At 46.7% G+C, this 15,024-nt stretch overlaps 1 long non-coding RNA gene across 1 annotated transcript in view; it reads right to left on the reverse strand.

The window, feature by feature from the left end:
- Nucleotides 1-14,325, reverse strand: part of LOC144947819 (uncharacterized) — a 50,411-nt gene extending 36,086 nt beyond the window's left edge. Inside the window, exons 1-2 of the long non-coding RNA XR_013640095.1 lie at nucleotides 14,269-14,325; nucleotides 10,396-10,438 (exon numbers count right to left, since the gene is read on the reverse strand). This is a non-coding gene — a long non-coding RNA (uncharacterized LOC144947819). The remainder of the gene's footprint in view (nucleotides 1-10,395; nucleotides 10,439-14,268) is intronic.
- Nucleotides 14,326-15,024: the final 699 nt, after the last annotated feature.

Raw genomic sequence — 15,024 nt, forward strand, 5'->3', positions numbered from 1 at the left:
ACCACTCTCAGCGACTCTCTCAGCCCCCCCCTTGCCCGTGAGTTCGAATCGAGCGGCCCCGCCCCGGGTAAGTGCGCGCTGTTAACCGTGGGAAGCGGTGGTGGAGCGGTGAGCAGCACAGCGCTACGAACCCTCGGTCACCCGAGTTCGATTCCCGCCCACGGCCAACACCAGTAGCGATTTTCTGAACCGATCTTGGGTCGACTCAGCCTCAAATGAGTACCTGGTTTGGTGTGTAAACATCGCTCAAGGTGGCCGGGCGTGGTGTTGGCCACCTATCCGGTCCTTCATAGGTGTTCGCTAACAACACTTGCCCCAACAGTATTTGCAGGCTATACGGGAGATATTTGTCTTTGGTTATTAACAGGCCAAAAATACCACACGCCGTTCGCATCACAGTCGACGGTACAGACCCACGTGGGTTCGTTCGGGAAGAGTAGGCGCAGTCGTGTGTCACGGTACAAATTTAAAACTCTCCAGTAGTAGTGGTGTGACCGTGGGTCATCCAGAACAGACACCGTGCAACGTGTAACGACTCGATGCCCCGATCCACAAATACGAAGGAGACGCTGTAGCGGCGATTTACTCCGCTGCTCCTGACGCGGCTGTCTGGCTGGACGACCTGAATGTGAACTCGTTCCTCTGCGTCGACATCAGCAGACATACGAAAGAGGACGAAGAAAAATGCAATGTTGTGATATTCATGGGCACGATTACATGAGATTCTCCCGACTCAATTAACGCTGGGAAGGTCTTACCTGGGATATTACTGAATTTGTAAGAGCCACATCGCAACATCGCACCCCACTGGCACACCAATCCCCACTTGCATTTACATCAGCCACAAGTCGAAAGAAGCATATTTACAGCTAAAAAAAACTCACGCAGAAATGTACTCGATTGGGATGTCGCCCACACACACACACGCAGCTTTCAGAGGCCCCCTCCTGCAAACTTGGCAGGACCCTCCTGAAAAGAGCCGTGAGACTCATTGACGATTTCACTTTCCTGGGCAAACGAACGTCAGATATAATAATAACACAATAATAACCAATGGGAGGTCACCTCTTCTCCTATGGTGCCCTCGCTGTCTGGAAACTCCACTACCCCGGCTGTGTGGCCAAGTCAAAGTCCAAACGATTTCCTGCTCGTATGAGCATTGGGGTGCTACTCATCCCCTATTTATATCCCAGAAGGTCGCTGGTGGAAATTCCACTTTCCCACGACTGGGGGAGCAAGTCTATCCATAACTCAACCACTGTTGTTACTTCTCCGAAAATTCGGTTACTTATTTTATCCACCCCCACCACCCCACGAACGGGTGATGGACTGAGTCAATCCACCCGGCCGGACTGGAGTCTGGCGGGACCTGCGCATCGATGCTGGCAAAGCGCCTGGTGTTTACAGTCAGGGGTCCCTCTCGTGTGAGAAATGAATCCGTGTGTGGGTATATATACACACACGTGTGTGTGTGTGCGTGTGTTAGTGTTTGAGTGCTGGACTTGTTAATTAATAACGCGGAGTGCACGGTTGTTGCTGAACGCGAGAGGAAATACGATATGGATTTTGACCACGCGGTCCACAAACAGCACCGCAAGTTGGGCAATGTTTGACTGTGCCCCAAAGCCCCTTTCAGGATGGCCTTGGCAGCCAGTAGCTGGGCTTGGCCCACTGATAGATATATGATTTTATTAATCTCTCTCTCTGAACCAGCTCAAGCCTCCCGAAAATCCCGTGACTTCTCTGTTGTTACCTCCACTCATGAATCCTCCCCCTCTCCCACTCTCATCTTTCTACGTGAATGAGCTCAATCCTCCCGAAAATCACGTGACTTCTGCGTGGCCACCCCCGCTTTGAATCGCTCTCCCCGCCCACTGTGAAAACAGACGCCTCGTAGCTTCTTCCTGCTCCAGATTTGAATATCTTCTGAACCGCGCGCTCCCGTTTGTCTGCTGCTATTCCGCCCTATTCCACGTCTTTACCATTCATAGTCAATGGGCAGGTCACGAGTAGTGGGGTAAAGTGTGGGTAACTCCCACCTCTTCCAAGACGTTTGGCCAGCAGCATGGAAGTGTCAGCCACGTGCCCTTTTGTGGGGACTCTTTCTTGAGACAGCTGCCTCCCTTAAATTAAATAAATACAGCGTTGCCCTGCTCAAGCGTCGGTGGTCAGTAGGCCAAGGGTCAGTCGACCCACGAGGTCACCGACACTCGCTTGCCAAAACGTCGCAGTTTTGTTCGCAGCGCTTTGCTTTGCCGGGCTGGTTCAGTGATCCCCCGCCGCCTGACCCCCCCCCCCCACCCCCGACTGCTCAGGCTGCTATGGCATTGACCCTGGCCCCAGAGCGCTGGCCGTGTCACTTTGGCGCTGGCGGTGTCACCCTGGCGCTGGACTTCTTCTGCCTCTCTATAGAATAGAGCAGTTTTCTCAACCTTGTTTTGACTACGACTGTACCGCCCTTGTTGAATTTTGGTACCCCCTTGCCCAACCCAACAATGGCTCCGAGGAAATTAATCTATAAATAATGAACATCAATATTTAACCAATTGTCCATTTTGTGAGGTATCCTAACTCGCGAGTAACCACAAGTGAAGATAAAAAAAATATATAACGGACGCTCTGCACGCGTAGCACAATTTGTTTGCACTTGCTGGTAACTCCTGGAAACCACTTTATATTAATATAATTGTGTATTTGATGTAATTTTTACATTAACAGATATTTTGTCAATCCACTGCTGGATGAAGGTCTCCCCCCGTTCTTTGCATCAGCACACAGCATCTCTAAATATGACCGTATTCTCCGGATATTATGACTCTCTAGTTCTCCCGGTATTTTAAAGCAAAACAACTTGGGGGTTGCGTCTGATAATCCCGTAGCTGTGTGCGTGGTGTGAGAGCCCGGATCTGTGTAACTTTATTGACACCGGGTACAAGTCGTGATGCGCGTTACTTTCCAGGGCATCTTAGAATCCGGAGAATACGATATTCGTTAACAAGGCCACAGCAGTGGCTCCATAGTAAGGTTAACAAGAGGCGTGAACACAAATAGGCTCTTTCTGAGCTCTGTACCGTTTTATACAAACATGTAAGCCATAACATTTCAAAAAGCATTCCAATCACATCGCGGCCTAGCGATGAATATTGTATGTTGTTTCTGTCTCTAACCCAAACACTAAACTATGAAAACACTGGTAAAATGTCGATCTCGCCTTGTTTGATCTGCTCCATATTCCAAACGGAGCTTGTCAACCAGAGGACGCCGAACAGGGAGATGGAGCGATGAAGTCCGTTCGTGTGCACGGTGCTTGCTGCGTGGTTTACTACATGGCAGGATCGCGATCGGTAGCGATAGCAATGGATTGAGCATGGCTGATGGTAATAATGACGACGTCATATTTATTGCTGCATGGCGGCGTCATTCGTGTGAAGTGGATCGGAGGCGCTGGGGAGAACTACGGACCAACGGCATGGCAGCCAGAAGCGGCGCTAACAATTGCCCAAGATCTGCAGTCCTATGTTTTTGCGTGTTTAATGTTGTTGTCTTTCACCCCCCCTCCCGGCACCTACGGTTAGCACGGTTGGCTACGTACGGTGCCATAGAAGTGCAACGTACATTACATACATATTGAGATGCTTGGCCAACTCCATCAACAATGACTGCGTATCATTCACTCATTCATTCATCAGAGGAAGCGCGAAAAAAAAACATGAGCATGCCGAGGGGAGGGCAACACTCAGTCCCCGCACAGATTCCAACACAAATGGAGATTCATCAACTTGCTGTACTGCCATACCCAAGGGAAAAACAGCCGGATAAACGCGTGCTGTGTGCACCGACACTCGATGATGGTGACGGTGGTGACCGTGGTGATTGCTACGACTGTTATTACGAAGAAGCCTGGCGCCAGGGCGGGCGGCAGAACTGCAAAATAAGTAAAAAACAGGAATAGGAAGAAGGGATGGCACTGACCCCCCGCTATCAAACCCGCGCGCCTATCGCGAACTCCGTGTATGTTCGGAAATATTTTGAGGGCATGCGCCGCTGTGGCCGGGTATCAGGACACCATCCGGTGGGGGGGTAGGGGCAGTCCACGAGCCCCCCCCCCGCCCCGTGAACCACGCGGAGAGCCACACGGCCGGGTTCAAGGCTCCGCTCCCATAAAGCGTAATCAGCCAAGGACGCCTGGATAATGGTTCACTATTTGTTCCGCTGCTTTGAGCCGAGCGGCAATTGAACACACAGACGCGATGTTTGCGTCCCCTCCGTGTTATGGTCGTGTGTGTGTCTCTGTGTGTGGAGGAGTGGTAGGGTAGCGGTTAGCTACGCTGCGCCACGAACCCGCCCACTCGAGTTCGATTACCGCTCACAGCCAACACCAGTGACGATTATTTGAACCGGTCCTGGGACTCCCCTAGGTCGTCACCACTGGGGAGACAAAGGCGGCCGGGCGTGGGGCTGGGCACCCACCCCATCGTGGGCAGTTCCGGCCTTCATAGGTGCTCGCTCACAATGCTTTCACCAAAAGTCTGTTAAGGCTATACGGTGGATCTTTCTTTGTGCGTGTTGTATTGTAGCGGTTATCAGTTAGCCATCCGCATGATCCACTGCGCTACAAAGCCGGCGACCCAGGACCGGATCATGGTCCCGTGAGGCCGCTGGGCACATGCTTTTTGAAGCCCCCTCCTCTTTCCTATATTGGTGTTTTTCTTGCCTCCCTCCTCGCAAAATCATCCACTAGCTCGTCAAAATCGAGCTGTCTGACAAGGTCTGACTCTATTGACATAAGTGACAGTGAGCTGAGACGTGTTTTTTTACATGCTACTCCGCAGCTCATTTTTTATTCTGCCTAAAAGGGAAAATGTCCGCCCACCCTGGCAGTTTGTCACTGGCAAAGTTAGAAAAATCCGAAGTGCCACGAAAACATTGGGGAACACTGACTGCAGAGTAAGTGCCTGCAACGTATCAAGCAATTTTGTTGGGCACTTCTCACCCTTAGAGTCAGACATGAAAGACTTGAATTGGATGAGTTGTCCAGGTCTGATGGATATGCAGCGGAGAGTGCATTTACCTTTCCCACTATGACATCACTGTTAGACACCTGATCTGACATAAATAGAACTTCAAAGAGACTGGTCAAACGATTGTAAGCGTCCAAGCGATGTTCAAGGCATGCCACTAGCTTATCAATGACCACATAAAATGTTTATATTTTGAACTTCTCCATCCCCTCACGTGTCACATCTGGCTCTGAGCTATTCATCTGCAAATGTTTTGCGTTTCCTCCTTCGCTGAAGATCGTGCTTATATGACTGAGAGACACCTGTCACATTGAAGGCTGCCCTTTCAAAAGCCTCACACTGGTCTCGCTGTCCCGCCACAAAATCCCTCAACGAAGACAAAAGCTGTGCTACTACAGAGATGTCAATGCCACTTGTCTGTAGGTGCACGCTTGTAGCGTGGAACCGGTCAAGTATAACGTCCCAGAAATGTGCCATGAACACCATCTCTTATGTGTCCAATTTAGCACATAGTCCAGCGGTCTCAATCCGAGTATCTATTTTCTCATTATCATCATTGCACGTACTACCGAAGACCTCTCTAATGTGGGTGTAATTTCTCCACAGTGCCTTGGTTGACTGCTCGAGTGCACCACCGAGTATTGGACAGCGATTTTATTGTCAGTCTGACATCTGTCTTCCGAAAGACTTTCCCCCATCTGTGTGTGGATGAAGAGCAAAATGTGTACAGTGACTGCAACATATTTTAATGTTAAGCTTTCGTGACTGCAGGGATTCATCTTCTTGGTTCTTTCGGTAAAGTCACGTAGAAGGGAAGTAATAAAATAATAAAAATAAAACATAATAAAATTATTCTCACGACGTTTCGGCCACAACGCAAGCAGCCGTCCTCAGGTGAAAACTAGGTCCGTCGAGGCGGCTGCTTGCGTTGTGGCCGAAACGTCGTGAGAATAATTTTATTATGTTTTATTTTTATTATTTTATTACTTCCCTTCTACGTGACTTTACCGAAAGAACCAAGAAGATGACTGCAACATGTAAAAAAACTCGTCAGCCTCTGGGCTACTGCCGTCTAAGGTGATAACACCAACTAAGTTAAGTGAATGCGCTGCGCAAGGCACATACTCTATCAGAGGGTTTTTGGTTTTGTTTCAGGTGGGCCTGTAGCCCATTGTATTTTTCTGACATGTTGCTTGCATTGTCATATGACTAACCATACAGTTTGAGAGGTCAAACTCAAGGCCCTCCACCATCAAAGGCACACAGTCTGCTAAACTTTTACCACTGTGGCTCTCAATTGGCTCAAAGCCCAGGAATCGCTCCACCACATTCCCGCTGCTGTTAACAAACCGGAATATGAACGTCCATTGGTCCACATGTGACAGGTCTGGGGTGAAGTCAACAATTATTGAAAAATGTTTGACATCCCGAATCTCATCTGCTATTGTTTGGCGAGTTTTCTGACCCATTAGCTCAATGAGTTCAATACATATTGTCGATGACAAATAGGACACTGTGCCTGATTCTTTTCATCCAAACTTTTTAATATGTTCAGCTAAGAATGGGTCAAATTGTGATAGCAATTATAGGATGCCAAGGAAATGACCGTTATGGGTTGACCCAAACCGTTCATCATCTCACCTACACGCAAGTCCTCTTTCAAACCCAGGAACTTTGTCACTGCTACAACTATTTTAAAAATGTCCCTCCAGTATTTACGTTCCCCATCAAGTTGCTGCATGAGATCTGCATCTATAGCACTGCCCTTTGTCCGCTGGTGCAAGGCAAGCATGCATTATCTGTGTTCTGCATTCTTTGCGTGTTTCTCTATTCTTTCAGAGTGATTCCAGTCACGAAACCCCTAATTAAAGCCACCGAGCTTGCTGGAGAACCGTTTGCATGCAAACCAGTACACACAACCTGTTGAGGGTGAGTACAGTAGCCACTGTCTAGAAACCTTCTGCCCATTTGGCAATATACAGTTGAGAAGTTCATTGTTGAAACTTCGAGTCTTTCCACCAAGCGCTCTATCTCGGACTGAAGCTGGGTATTTTTCACTGCGGTTTTGGAAGGGGGCTGCTCCTCTTACAATAAGCACTGACGTAATTTCACTGGAAGTGCTTTGCCATAATACAGGGCCAGTGACCGCATAGAACCAGGAATGGTTTGGTTGCTGATTTGATTCTTGTGAACTGCCCAACTGCTCCTGAGGTGGAAATAATGGTTCTTGTATACCATTAGCTGTTGAGGGTTCGCCTTCAAAGGATGGCTCTGGGTGAGTGACAACATTACTGGAAACTAAATAGTGCTAGTCCCTTCCTCACAGCTGACAATAGTGCTGCTGTCATCATCATTACTGTCAGAGGGTGTTTGAAAGAAGTTGGCAATGAGTGGAACACTTTGAAGCGAAACTGCCTCTCTTGCCTCCTGTTCTTTTTTTGTCTTACCTTTTGGAAGCACCACTATTCCAACGTTTGTGGTCCATATTTCAGAACTAGTATGCTATTTCTATGAATATATTTATAGAATATCTCAATACGTATTAAATAATAATTGAATAAATATATATTAATAATGACAACACCCTTAAAATATTGTTGTTGGAAAATACAATCAAGTGGTAGTATTTTATAGTCTACTTGGACCTAAAGGCAGCTTTGAGTAGATTAAAGAAAACAATAGAAAAGCACATAAAATAAAATAACCCTAAACCTTTAAAAAGGCTGTTAGAAAATAGCCCTTATGAGGGATCGTTGAAATAGCCTTAAGAAATGCTCTTGTTTTAGAAAAATATGAAAAAAGTATCTGAATATATTTACTGTGGCGTACCAAGCAAGAAAACAGGCATCTGTCTGTGGCTTTTCCTACCAAGAAATGTCTTATATACCTGTCTGACACAGAGATAATTATGTTGATTTAAATTCCAAACATAACTTTTTTTCATTGGCTGAACAACCAACAAAGGTTTATGATAAGTCAGTGAAATTACTTGGTGGAGACTATGCACATACGCCACATCCTATCGACAATTTGCATGTCAATGTGAGCATTGTCTACTTCCGTAGATCTAAAAACAGACGGTCTATGGGAAAAACTAATGGGGTTTACCTTAATCTTTAAATATGGTTTGGATTCTAGATTTGAAGCTTTCGTGACTGCAAGGATTCATACTCTTAGGTTTTTTCGGTAAAGTCACGTAGGTAAAAAAGAAATAATATAAATAATAATATAAATAAAATAATAAATCACGACGTTTCGGAGGCAACACAAGTCTCCGTCATCAGGTGGGACCGTCACAGCTAAATTTACTGTATCAAGTGAGGAAAAATCCAAGAGACAAGCTCTTATATACAAGTTAAGGGGGAGGGGGGGGCTTATCTGAATGTGGTAGCCAGGGAATGGAACGGTGGGGGGGGGGGGCTAAAAGAGAACAATGGTGCACATCGACTCGGGGTTGTGGCCGGTGTTAGCTGATAATCAAAATCAAAGAAGAAATCAGTACTGTTAAACGCTGGGGATGTCAACACTCGGTAAGTAGAATAGTACCTGTCAAATAAGATGGTACAAATATATTTGTAGTTAAATCTTTTTTACATGGTTAATAACATCTTTCCAAACTGAGTAATCATTGGCTGTGACGGTCTCACCTGATGACGGAGACTTGTGTTGCCTCCCAAACGTCGTGATTTATTATTTTATTTCTATTATTATTTCTATTATTTTTATGATTTATTTAAATGTTTTACCTACGTGACTTTACCGAAAAAAACCTAAGAGTATGGATTGGATCTCTTATATAGGCGTTAGTGTATGAAAAAATTTAGCTTTTGGTATATTTTTTACGTTTCACAAAACCGCGGTGTATTTATAATAATTGATTTGTCAACGGCTAACTAAGCTCTCAACAAACGAAGAGCCCTCGGCCTCACGAGCGGGCTTTTTAGTGCAGCTAATTTAGTTGTAAGGGCAGCTAGCTGGTAAAAATGGCAGCTAGCTAACTAACCTTTATTATGAATAACTCATTTCTGTTAGCAAGCTGATTAATATGGGCAGCTAGCTAGGGAAAATGGGCAGCTAGCTAAAATAAAGGGATAGCTAGTGACGGTAAGTCAAACAAGGAACGCCTTGCCATAATTTGACGCCCTTCAAATTGTCCTGTTATGCAGAATGAACTGACTTGTTGGTGAATATTGTATCATGTCACAGCATATTGTAGCGTGCCAACCAGTGGCTCAGTTGTACAGAAGCAATGTACTCTCCGAGAAGCTCTCGTTTTCAGCATGCACTGTGTGTGCCAAGGGGCCCAGATGTTACGCTCGGTGTATGCACCGAGGGGCCTGGGGGCCCTAGTGGTCAACTCACACTGGAAGCACCCAGGGGCCCGAGGGCACTAGTGGTCACCTCATGCTTTTAGCACCGAGGGGCCTCACATTGTAAGCGCTGCGCGGCCCGGGGCCCTAGTGGTTAGCTCACGTTTTAAACACCAAGGAGTCTGGGGGGCCCTCACATTGTAAGCGCTGAGGGGTCTGGTGGGCCCTAGTGGTTAGTTCACGCTATAAACACTCAGGGGCCTAGTGGTCAGCTTGCGCTGCGCACACTGAGGGCCCTGGCGTTCAACTTCCTTAGGAAGTCTTGGGCCACGCACCGTGCGCGGCCTGAGGCTTGGAGGCCCCCTGGCAGTCCAAGGCTCTGGTGCATTGGCTCCACTGGCCTGGTCCATAATCCAGCCCTGCGGCGACCCGAGTTCGATTCTTGGGCCTTGCCGAGATAACTCTGGCCTTAAATTAATACCCAATGTGGCGTGTAAAACAACAGCATTGGCAATACAAAGGCGGCCGGGCGTGGTGTTGGCCACCCACACTCTCGTGTGCCATGCTGTCCATCATCGTGCTCCTCGCTAACATAACTTGCACCTACAGTCTATTTAGGCCAGCGGTTCTGAACCTTTACTGAAGCGTGCACGCCTTTGGTTCTCAATCGTAAAAAAATACAATCTTAATAAATACATGGGTTATATGAAACGAAGCAATTTGCATTTACGTGCCCCATGCTTAATTTTGTTTTCGATGATTTAGCTTCTAAAATAATCTGGCCATGTCTCGCACCCCCAGAAAGGGCATTTCGTACTCCCAGGGGGTGCGTGCACTCCAGGTTAAGATCCACTGGTTTAGGTTATTACAGGGGGATCTTTGTCTTGGTATATATATAGGTCCTTGCAATCAGCACTTACCACGTCAGAGTTTATTAAAGGCTAGATTATTATGGGGGATCATTATCTTGTTTTGTGTGCCAGACAGAGATGTGATTGCGTGCGCGCGCACGTTTGTGTGATGGGTGTATGTTGTGTGTGAGAGATGCGTGGGTGGGTGGGTACCGTTACGGTGTTCGCCAGCTGGGTGTAATGACTCCACTGTCAGCTTCAGAGGGTGCGGCAATCGGTCAGGTCAGGGGGGGGGGCAATAATTGAATTCAATTATTTTGAAATAAAACGGGAACGTAACTATGGAATAATGTTAATTAAAATACAAACTTAAATTGCGTTCTAAATAAGTGTTGTTCTTTTTATACTGTTGTTGAAATCAATATAAATTTGTAAACTTATATCACCAGGTAAGGCCCACTGAGCTATATATATATATTTTCAGACGCGACCTGGCCACCAATTCATAGCTCAACGAAATTGGCTCATCACGTGGAAATGTATAGCAGCCATATACTCGAAACGCGTGATGTTGATTCTAAATGTGGAGTGAAAACCCGGAGGACCCAGAGAAAAATCCACGCGACTACGGGGAGAACTAACGAGCTCCTGTATACCAGGTGAGGTAGTTACCATTTCACCACCCTAGTTATTTATATCAACCACCATATCTCATTGTGGTTTTCAAGGGGGGACTCAACTCGTAGTTTTGGCAACCAGTGGGGAAGGCGCCCCACGCTCGTTACGCCAGTGGCGTGCTCGTAGGCGCGGGAACTCCTCCACCCTCTTCTACCACTGCCCAACGCCTTGGGGTGGAGTCAGGAAGCGCCCGTTCGTTGTTTTCTGGTCACATTCCATCCTCATTTGCAGTGATGGCCCTTCGCAAGCCCACGTTGTTAAACGTCGGACACCACCCGTAACAAAGAAGAGAGATAGACCCTGGCGCCAGTCATCCACACGGGGCCTCCAAAGGAACCCTTCCTCCAAGCCACGCTGATGTCAATGGGATCGGCACTACAGAACCTAAGACAATTACCAGATAATCGACATTGCTGCTAATGATCTATATGTCATCTAGATAATTGTGTGCTTTGATGAAGACCCATTGCCCGTAACAATTTTTTTATATTTATTATATACTAGCGGGAAGTAACTGGCATTGCCCGGGCGAAAAAGAGACGCACATTGACTTTCACACACACACAGACCTCGAGTTACACAAACACAGACATCGACCCACACACACAAACACATCGACTTACACACACATCGACTTACACACACATCCACTTACACACACACAGATCGACTTACACACACACAGCGACTTCCACACACACATCGACTTACACACACAGATATCGACTTACACACACACCAAAGACAAAGATCCCCCGTATAGCCTTAACAGACTGTAGGGGCAAGTGCTCTTAGCGAGCACCTATGAAGGCCGCAACGGTACACGAGAGGGGTGGGTGGCCAGCACCACGCCCGACCGCCTTGGTCTCCCGAATGGCTATGTTTACACACACTACAAGGTACTCATTTAATGCTGAGTCGACCTAGGGGAGGCCCAGAACCGGTTCAGATAATCGTCACTGGTATTGGCCGTGAACGGGAATCGAACCCGGGTCGTTGGGTTCATAGCGCAGCGCGCTAACCGCTACACTACCACTCACACACACACATCGACTTACACACAGAACATCGACTTATATCAAGGCCGTAGCCATGGAGTCATCATTGGGGGGGACCAAATCTTCCAGGGTGTCTGGGGGTCCCAACCCAGAAAAAAACCTAAATTTGAAATATAATTTCCTGCCTAAAATATTAAAAAATTCACTAACACATGGGATGGACTTTTTTTATTTTTAAATAATGTCGAATAGTGTATTGTATTACATTGCTCTGTTTTTACTTTTTTTTACCATTTCTTGTTTCTTTGTATGTAATGGCAGAGATTATGGATTAATAAAGTACAACCATAACCACAATCATATAAACAGAAATCTATGCATTGATTAATATGAAGACAAGTCCAGATATTGTGGCCAAGGTATAGCAAATTGTTCTATTTATTTACATAGCATATCAATAAAAAAAATTATAACAAAATATTAGGGGGGACATTTTGAGCATATTTGAATATTGGGGGAGATGTGTCCCCCCCAATATATATTATAATTACGGCCTTGACTTATATACACACACACACACATGGATGTACACACACACATCGACTTAAACACACACACACATCGACTTACACACCCACATCCACTTACACACACAGACATCGACTTACACACACACAGGGAATTACACACACACACATCGACTCACACACACACATACATAGAGTCAGACACACGTCGACCTACACACACACATATGGATTAACACACACACACATGGACGTACACACACATACATGGACTTATACACACACATCGACTCACACACATATACACATGGAATTACACACAAACACAGCGACTTACACACGCAAACATATGGACTCACACACACAGACATCGACTTACACACACACAGGGAATTACACACACACACATCGACTCACGCACACACACACATACATAGAGTCAGACACACGTCGACCTACACACACACATATGGATTAACACACACACACATCGACTTACACACAGACATCGACTTATACACACACACATCGACTCACACACATACATAGACTCACACACACATAGACATGCACATACATATGGACTACACACACACACATATCGACTAAGACACACACATATAGACTTACACACACACAGGCACTCACGCACACACATCAACTTACACATACATCGACTCACACACACATACATAGACTCACGCACACATCGACCTACACACACACACATATGGATAGTTGTAACTGCACACATTGGGGTGGGGTGGGGAGGACATCACACTGTGAAGAATTTACCTCGGCGTTTAGTGTATTTTGATGGCATTTTGAACGCGATTGAGAATTTTTCCCAATCGTGTGTGGGTTGCTAGGGGCATTATCGCGCATGCGCAAATGCATGCTGTGTCGCTCGCGGAGCGGCGTGAGGAAATAATAGAATAGTAAATAGCGCTAAATTGCTTATTTAACTACTTTAAAGTTGACGGATGGGAAAACGGAATAGCGCTGGATCACCACGGGGCTTATGGCGTGGTACCTGGCTACTTTTTTTAAACATAAACCCCACGGTTTGCGAGCCAAATCCTTCGCAAGTTGCGTCCACAGACAGACGGACAAACTGAGGGACACACACAAGACAAAAAATTACTTTTATAGGTAAGATGTAAGTATTTTATATGCTAAGTATATATATTTCCCTATTTAATATTTCGTTTTCCATTCAAGGCCACATTGTTATTGACAAATGCGTTGGGGCCAATGGGGGTGCGTATTACTCTCCGGTGCGTCTTATAATCCGGCAAATACGGTAGTCATTACCAAAACAGTGGCTATATAGTAAGGTTAACCAGAGGTGTCAACACAAATATTCAAGTTCAAGTTCATTTATTAGGTATAGCCCTGTGAGCCATGTGGCTCTTAAGTCGGGTGCAACCGCAACAAACAAAATATGAACACAGAATATCCCAAAGCGACAACACGTAACAAAAACATCCTGGAATAAACCAGCAAATATATAAAAAAAACGTATTAAAACGATATGTGCAAAAATGCCAATGTGGTGTAAGTCAACAATAACAACCATAAGACAATTTAGATTAACCATATGTTTTCGAATCACCAAAATAAAGCTATAAAAACAATGTAACAACAGTAATCACAGGAACTGTGATTCAAAATTTAACAAAAAACGATATACATAGCACGTACGACCAAACTTGCAGCCATAGCTGGCATCATGACACTCCCAGTGTATGATGTGTGAGTGAGTCAGTGGTAGTGTGAGTGAGTGTATGATGTGTGAGTGAGTGTATGATGTGTGAGAAAGTCAGTGTATGATGTGTGAGTGAGTTCAGTGTTGGCTCCTTCTGCACGCGCCTCTTGCCCACCACAAGCGGCCCCGCCAGCCGCTGGGAGCGCGCGCCTCAGGCGGCCATCTTTTTTTTCCGTCACGGCCCCTCCCCCGGCTCCGTCACCCCCCCCCCGGCTCCGATGCCCCCCCCCGGTTCCATCGGCTCCCCCCCCGGCTCCGTCGGCCCCCTCCCCGGCTCTGTAAACAGACCCCCCCCCCCGGCTCCGTCGCCCCCCCCCCCCCTCGGCTCCATCGGCTCCCTCCGTCGGCCCCCCGGCCCCCTCACAAATTGCCCCGCCAGCCCCGGGAATGCGCGCCTCAGGCGGTCAAGTTATTCGCACTGGCGCCGTGAACCGGCGACCCGAGTTCGAGTCCTGGGTCGCAGCCAACACCAGTGAGGGGTGATGTCTGAACCGGTCCCCGGTCCACCCATCTCTCACGGGCCGCACCAAACAGCATCAAAAGAAATGCTACGGCCGACACATCGTTCGAAGGCTGCAGGCTGTTGGAAGCAGGCGGCCACTGAGCTCTGTACCTTTCTCTTTAAAATATATGACCTACCACATTTTAAAATGCATTTACAATCTCATCGCGGGCGAGCAATTGATGATGTATCATTCGCGTGTTTATTTCCCTCTCTCACCCCAACACTCAACTATCAAATCAATCGCACATTTGTTTAACTCACGTTGTTTGATGTGCTCCATATTCACGACCATGATGATGATGGTGACGACGACGATGACGGTGATAATAATAATACTTGTGAAGCAACGTGAATATGTGGGTGAAC

Source organism: Lampetra fluviatilis, chromosome 47 (assembly GCF_964198595.1).
Source record: "Lampetra fluviatilis chromosome 47, kcLamFluv1.1, whole genome shotgun sequence".
Lineage (NCBI taxonomy): Eukaryota > Metazoa > Chordata > Hyperoartia > Petromyzontiformes > Petromyzontidae > Lampetra > Lampetra fluviatilis.